The sequence below is a fragment of the Pecten maximus genome, unplaced genomic scaffold (assembly GCF_902652985.1).
Source record: "Pecten maximus unplaced genomic scaffold, xPecMax1.1, whole genome shotgun sequence".
NCBI classification, from domain to species: domain Eukaryota; kingdom Metazoa; phylum Mollusca; class Bivalvia; order Pectinida; family Pectinidae; genus Pecten; species Pecten maximus.
Genome location: NW_022979542.1, coordinates 39,575 through 47,937, shown reverse-complemented (window position 1 = coordinate 47,937; position 8,363 = coordinate 39,575). Strand labels below are relative to the sequence as shown.

General features: G+C 34.7%; 1 long non-coding RNA gene across 1 annotated transcript; it reads left to right on the top strand.

Annotated features, from left to right (window-relative positions):
• The first annotated feature begins 596 nt into the window (after positions 1-596).
• Positions 597-6,795, top strand: LOC117318884. The gene is made up of 2 exons (XR_004530475.1): positions 597-1,471; positions 6,438-6,795. It is a non-coding gene; the product is annotated as an uncharacterized LOC117318884 (long non-coding RNA).
• Positions 6,796-8,363: the final 1,568 nt, after the last annotated feature.

Below are 8,363 nucleotides of genomic sequence, written 5' to 3'. Positions count from 1 at the left end.
GTTTTCTAATTCTACTCAAACGAACTACCGTACCCAAGACTTGCAGCCAGCCACTTCCTATTTGGACATCATACCCTATGGTCCTATCCTGTCCCAGAAAAGTTAAATTTGGAAAATGTGTACGATTCTATAGGGACCACGGAACCAAATCAAAAATAGAATGTGGGTTTTCCCCGTTTGAGCAGAAGATTTAATAGGAAGGTGAATACATCGGGGCCTACTGATTGGATATTAAGATGAGAGAAGTTTCCAAGGTTTTAATATGTGGGTCGGGCAATACATATAGATGTAAAATATATAGAAAAACAGTTATTTTTTTGCTAGCCTGTTTTTGTCAGGGGGAGGTAAGTAAGTGTGTATTTTGTTATTAATTTAGATGAATTTTTGGTGCTGATTTCAATACAAGATGGCGGCCCCCATATAAAAAAAGTTCAAATTGGTAGAATTTTTTATAATTCCATTTAGAGGTTTCCGAGATGACATACTTCAAAATTATTGCTACTGGACCAGTGTTGAAAACTCCATTTAAGCAGTACAGTGATAAACGTTAACATTACCGTCTATGGGAAATCATTTGGTTCCGTGGTCCCTGTAGTAGCTTATTTCTTTCACAAAACATGAAGTGTGACAGAAAAATGAATATTATACAGCTCTAGATCAGTCAGTTATCAGCCATCTGAAAGATGTCTCAGTTCTTATGTATCCTTATTAACACAAAATACAAAATTTGATGGAAATTTTAATCAACTTTTATTTTGAATACTAATCCTTCTGGTCATTTACCTGTTTAACATACAGTTTAAACAGAATACATAATCATCATCACATACAAATCGATCTAGTCAATCGTATAAAAAATATGGGTGATTGTTATTATACTTCATGGCTACACTTTACGTATAATACTGATGAATATTTTCTTGTAAGAAATGTTGTCTTCAAAAACCGAATTTTGATTTTGTTGTATAAAGGAAGAGTCTCGAGACTGCCACTCTCTATAGTTATATTGTTACACATACACAAACATGTAAATAATCCGTAAAAGCACTAGATATTTTTATGGGATAATAGCTTGATTTTTTTTATCCAAACAACAGTTCTTGTCAATATAAATAACATTTATCATTTACACATGTAAACTGTATGCATGTTTAAGTACTTATTAGAAGTTTATTTACAAGTTCTTGGCCATAAATGACTCCAAATGGTGATTGGCCATAAATCAATACTATTTACGAATTCATATTATTTGATGACAAATAGTTTATGTCTATATTATACATATCAATCTAACATGTTAAGTTATAATAAATTCTTGAAACATAACTTAAATGGTTTTTGAGTTCTCTGTGAGAAGAATAACACTGGACAACTTATATCATTCCATTGATGTATATCCAGCCCACATGACAGGACTTGAATAGGTCTGACAGTGTTCTAGAAGAAAACTATCAACAGGAAATGTTGAAGGGTAGATGACCGAGCGTCGCTTTCGGCCATAATCCTTATGTAATAATTGTTCTCCATGATGATGTCACAAAATATCACAGTAGTCCAAGGTTGCCATTCCTCATGTTTTATTTTACTATAAACATGAATACTTATATTGATGTACTGTTCATATAGTTCTCCAATAGCTCTCAGTCACACCAATATACATCATCCATACTTGGAACTTAACTGTTCACTGTCGACTCTAAACCAGAGTCTGAATATAATATTTTAGTATCCAAGAAAACCTCCTTCTGATTGATATCGTCCTTCTAATGGAATCTTCCTTTCTTATTCATTCTCCTGATTCTGGAATCCTAGATTCTTCCTATTTTTGATTCCTTATTTTGTAATGTTGTAATCTTTATTTTGGGCTCTTAGCCCTTGCCTTATAGTTTCAGCTCGTCCCTCGCGGAGGACACCCAGTATAGACTCCCTAGGGATCTCTGGATATTGCTTGACAGGACTAGTTTGTATTTGTTACACTAGTTTCATTTGTCATAGCAAACAAACTTCACTATTTACAATCAATATAAAAGTTGTATATAAAAGAGGACTTCTTCTATTTTCTACTGATATAGAAATTACATAAAACCATTATCAAGTATAAATATTACCTTAGAAATACAGACTTCTATTTACTGTACATTACCGTAAAAGCTACCCAGCTTCTAAAATATATGTTGTCTATTGAATTATAAAACAATGTATAAATTCTAGACCACTTACTGCATCTAATGGTATGGATATTATAGTCCACATTAAAATAGTTATTCAGTTATTTATTGTTTTAAATATAAAACAAACACAACCTCTTAAACTACCTTTAGCTTAGGATGTCTCCTGTACCATATGGTCACCATGGGGGACAGACCCTTCCCTTCAGTTAGGGGTTATGGGCCCAGCATGGCACCTTTACATATAAAGTGGACAGCCTTATCCTGTTATCTATATACAGTGTGTATATATATTATACTTATTTACATAACAAAATTAAGACTATTTCTATCTGTCATATACGCCCCTTCATCATTTAAATTTGTTCCACAAATTTGCTATTACTTTGATTGATGAAAAAGTTCACGATATCTGTATTAACTGTTACAGTGGAACCTCTATAAACCGAACATGCATGGGACATGACTATTTGTTCGGTTTACAGAGGGTTCGGTTTGGAGAAGTTGATCGAAAAATGACCGGTCGAATTCCGGATATAATTGGTCGGACGATTTTTTATTAGAATGCACCCGATTACAAACCGGCACGTACACACGTAGACAATATTTGGTTTGTCTGAATAATATGCATATTATGAAAGTTAATAAATGTACATGTATATATTGCAGAATATATAAGAAAGGCAAATGACTTTAACTATAGTTTTAAACAGTTTTTTCACATGTACAACTACACTTTACGATTAGTCTCGAGACTACTTTACGATCGACCTACATTTTGTTACATCCGGTGAAGCTTCCGTCATGTGGATGGGGCCGATAGTCCAATACGGAATATTTTACATATCGACTAATATTAAAGGGTGTGAAGATGTTTTGTTTCAATATCAATTACAATTGATCAGTTGATACTGGTCGTATTTCCGACATCGCTGTTGTCTAAAAAAACATCAGTGGCTTTTTTTACGAAAACAACCCCCTTTGGGCCTCATTTAAATTAAATGCGAAACTCAGGCTTCTAGCTCTACTTGCATTGAGAAGATAAACATACTGACGCGCTTCAATGAAGTGTGAAATTGTTTCATAATTATCGTGTTGATTATACACTGGGCCATCCGTCATAATGCCCCCTTGGGATATATATTGGATACCTGTACAAATCACATACGTAGGTCCCGAGACAATAAGGCTTCACACAATACCCGTCACAGTTGTTGTTTCACGGTTGACTGGCCTGACCTCGTGTCATAATTGCTCAGGTAAGGCCGGTTTTCAGAAGTAATTTTTGGTATATTTTAACAGGAACCGGACGTAAAATCGGTCCGGTGTTCGGAATTCAGAGGGATCGGTATTTGGAAGTTTTTTAATACTATAATAAAGAAGGACCAATTCCGTACAATGTCAATTCGCTCGGTATTCAGAGGTGTTCGGTTTTTAGAAGGTTCGGTTTTCGGAAGTTGCACTGTAATATATAATCTAACATCCTACATATAACCATACACACATATCACTCTTCCATTCATAATTTTGCATGATACATTCAATCATACAGACTAATTTCATGAGATATATATAATTCTTAAAATTGAACTATTGTTCATATCATTTGAATATAGCATGCATGTATTAAAGTTCATTTTCCGTAAACCATGGAAATGTTCAAGATTATCGTCCATTTCAATTAAACATACTCCAGTGCCATATATATTATTGAAACTGTCCATGTTTCCTCTTGCACTGAGTATTTAATTTGCCTTTGGTCCTGACCATAAGATGATATATATCCACACTTGTACATACTTAGTGCTGTATCACTGAAACTGTCCATGTTTCTATTGCACTGAATATGGATAGTTGGTCCATAAGTCATATTCACAAACACAAAATGAAATGGTCATTATTAATAACACCACACACATATTTATATATGTCCCAGTTGAAACTGTTTAAGTTTCATTGAGTATCAACAAATTACACACAAATTGTAGGTTTCATGCAACATTTTTAAGCAAAATAGATTTTTACCGATAGAACAAAAAGATAGGATAAATCCTAAACCATCTCCGAAACAAGAGTAATTGTCCATCTATCTATTGAATAAAATGTTACACTACAGCTTTATCTGGTTATTTCCTTTAGCTGTTTGGCTCTACAGAACAATGTTATTTGTGTTGTCTAAGTAACACCTTATACTTTGTAGTTGCCTATACTACATAACACATTTTCTTCTTGTAAAAATGTTTCTCCCACTAGACCTTTTTAAACCCATGAACATAACTGAGGTGATATACTCAAACTTTCTTTTCTTGCTACTGCTAGCTTGCAAATTAACCGTACACCTTCAATGTACTTTGGTTAGTTGATACCTCCTGTATCCCAATTACAAACACCCCTGTACCCGGAAATATCCTAATTATAACCATTTGAGTATTTATACCAGCACAATTATACAATACATTAAATAATGTAATATTCAAAGGGATCTCACTATCGTATTCTTAACCAAATAAATCCATATCTATAGCAATGCTCAAAATACTAAAATCCTAACAGTTAAAAAAAAGTCATAACCAAAGTTTCCGAATAATTTGCTAGCAATTTCTATGAACAATTTTGTAACTGCTAGACATCTCAGAACTGAAGTTGCTAAAGGTCAAGATAGATGAGTATAAGAAAAGGATATAAAGTCTATTAACATTTTCTGGTGCCCTACATGTACCAAACATATACATGTACCTACATACTTATTTCCCCATCCTAACTGGATGTTTGTGTCAATTGTAACTCCATTATACATGTAACCTACAGAGGAATGGCATTTATATATATATGTATATATATTTTATACTACTATTTACAACCTACTTTTTCCTTTTTCTGCTCTTTTTCCTGAGCGTACCTCTTTGTGTCTTTTGAATATGGAATTCCCTTATTAAGTGAAAAGGTAAGTCTTTAAGTCTTCTTCTTTCACCCAGGAAGTTTGTCTTCTTTCCTTCCATTTGACACGGTACCATTTTTCCGCCTTTGCCGACAAGCACAATGAAAAATACAATATTTTCTCATCATCCTTCCATTTCTGCAACTTGGCTACTTTTTCGAATTTGGCCAGCCATATTTTTGGATTGCCCTTTCCAGAGAAAGGTGATACTGGTAATAATCCTTCCTTGGCTGCCATATTTGTTGGATCTTCTGAAATTTTGCAGTTATTTATCCATACTGCCCCGGAATTCTCCACCACTGTATGACCGAGCGTCGCTTTCGGCCATAATCCTTATGGAATAATTGTTCTCCATGATGATGTCACAAAATATCACAGTAGTCCAAGGTTGCCATTCCTCATGTTTTATTTTACTATAAACATGAATACTTATATTGATGTACTGTTCATATAGTTCTCCAATAGCTCTCAGTCACACCAATATACATCATCCATACTTGGAACTTAACTGTTCACTGTCGACTCTAAACCAGAGTCTGAATATAATATTTTAGTATCCAAGAAAACCTCCTTCTAATTGATATCGTCCTTCTAATGGAATCTTCCTTTCTTATTCATTCTCCTGATTCTGGAATCCTAGATTCTTCCTATTTTTGATTCCTTATTTTGTAATGTTGTAATTTTTATTTTGGGCTCTTAGCCCTTGCCTTATAGTTTCAGCTCGTCCCTCGCGGAGGACACCCAGTATAGACTCCCTAGGGATCTCTGGATATTGCTTGACAGGACTGGTTTGTATTTGTTACACTAGTTTCATTTGTCATAGCAAACAAACTTCACTATTTACAATCAATATAAAAGTTGTATATATTACAGAGGACTTCTTCTATTTTCTACTGATATAGAAATTACATAAAACCATTATCAAGTATAAATATTACCTTAGAAATACAGACTTACTGTACATTACCGTAAAATCTACCCAGCTTCTAAACTATGTTGTCTATTGAATTATAAAACAATGTATAAATTCTAGACCACTTACTGCATCTAATGGTATGGATATTATAGTCCACATTAAAATAGTTATTCAGTTATTTATTGTTTTAAATATAAAACAAACACAACCTCTTAAAATACCTTTAGCTTAGGATGTCTCCTGTACCATATGGTCACCATGGGGGACAGACCCTTCCCTTCAGTTAGGGGTTATGGGCCCAGCATGGCACCTTTACCTATAAAGTGGACAGCCTTATCCTGTTATCTATATACAGTGTGTATATATATTATACTTATTTACATAACAAAATTAAGACTATTTCTATCTGTCATAGGTAGATGGAAAGGAGATGTAGAATCCATAATCTACCACACTATCAGACACAACACCACCAACATATTCCATTTATAGTTATACATTTACATTAATATGGATCCAGTAAGAATAAATTCATGTAATGAACCAGTGTCAAAACCAATACCAAATGTACTTTATCTACAGTGGGTTTTAATTTATTTCTTTGCTAGTTGAGCCTAGCTAACTAAATAGATTTCCTCTCCCTCTCCACTAATCAGAACTAATTGTATAATAAATCATAATTGACAAACACTAGGACCCAGTCCAGTTCAAAATGAAAAACTGATTCTTATTAACAAAGCAGGGGCAATAATCAGGTGTATTGCCCCCCCCCCCCCCCCCCCCCCCCAAAAAAAAATGTCCATTTATGATTTCATCAAGATACTTGTATCATGCATACTTTCCTATCAATTTAGTAGTTAGTAAGAAAATAAAACTAGTTAATATATTACCACTCTGCTATTTATGACTGTAAAGTGCTACCTTAGGTTACATTGAGTTACTCCCCTTAACTAAACCTGATCTGGGAAGCGTGTGTGCTAACCCAGCACTTCTCCATTAAAATGTTGATCTCCATGCTGTTAACACATGTGTTCTGTCTGACATTAGTCATGTCTTTGGACTCAACAACAAAGATCTGTTCAAATACCACAATATAACAACTAGTTTTTCTATGTCCCACTAAAACGTACACAAAATATACTGCAGTATAAGGTCCTAGTCTACGTGAATGCAAACTGATCACATGAACACAGGTTCGATGATAGGGTGTCCTCATAAACATTTCAACATCAAATGGGCTTTGTATTTGATGTTTTAAATCATTTAATTTGATTGTTTGTCACTGTTCAATAACATTTTTCTTTACCAAACACTTTAACAAGATGATCGTACAAACGGTTGTTTTTACACTTTGTTCTTTTCTTTGCGTAGTCTAAAACAGATTTGCCCTCCCTGTTCACTATTGTTGTGATGTCATACTCACCTCCTGATGATTCTATGTATTGTTTTACATGTGATTCACACTCGGTGAACATGTCTACATCTGATGTACACCCAGCTATATAATGTAGGCAATGGCGGCCGCCATTATCTACAGCTGTGGTTAGTGCTGGAAATGTCTCACATAAATAAACACAAACCTCCCTGTGTCCATCCATACAACTCACATGTAACACTGTCTGCCCTAACAGATTCACTAACTGAGACATATACTGACTACACACACAACTCCTATGTACCACACGACCATCTAATATCTCACACTTGTGTTGTTTGTCCTCAACTCTACACAAAGATTCAAGTACAGTTCTCTCCACTGTCTGGAACATAGAACAGTTTCCTGTCTCGGCTACAACATAGAGCGGGGTTTGTCCCGTATTATTAGTGTCATGTACCAAGTGTGGATAGGTGTCACACAACACACTCATCATCTCTTCTCTCCTATACTGACACGCCTCATGTAGGACATTGTTATTGTTCCCACCTCTCCATGTAGAAATGATGTCATACTGTAGTAGTTTATGTAACACACTCACACTCCCTCCCTCCACCACACAGAATGGAGTGTTATTGTCAGGTTTGACTCCATTACACAGAAGATATAAAGCACATTCTTCAGCAGCAAAAGAACATGCTTTATTTAACATATCAAGTTTATCAGCTTTTCTCTCATTCAACAATCTCTCAAATCCTTCAACAAATACAGGATCTTTCCATACATCTAGAGAGCCAATACTAGTATCATCATAATAAATCTCTTCACATTCAAACTCTTGGCGTAGACGATCACACATATATGTATAATGATCAGATGATATGACAATCATGTTTGCCGATGTTTTTGAGGTTGTAAGATAACTGAGGGACGTCCTGGGACAATTCTGTATGTAGCCAACTGGTG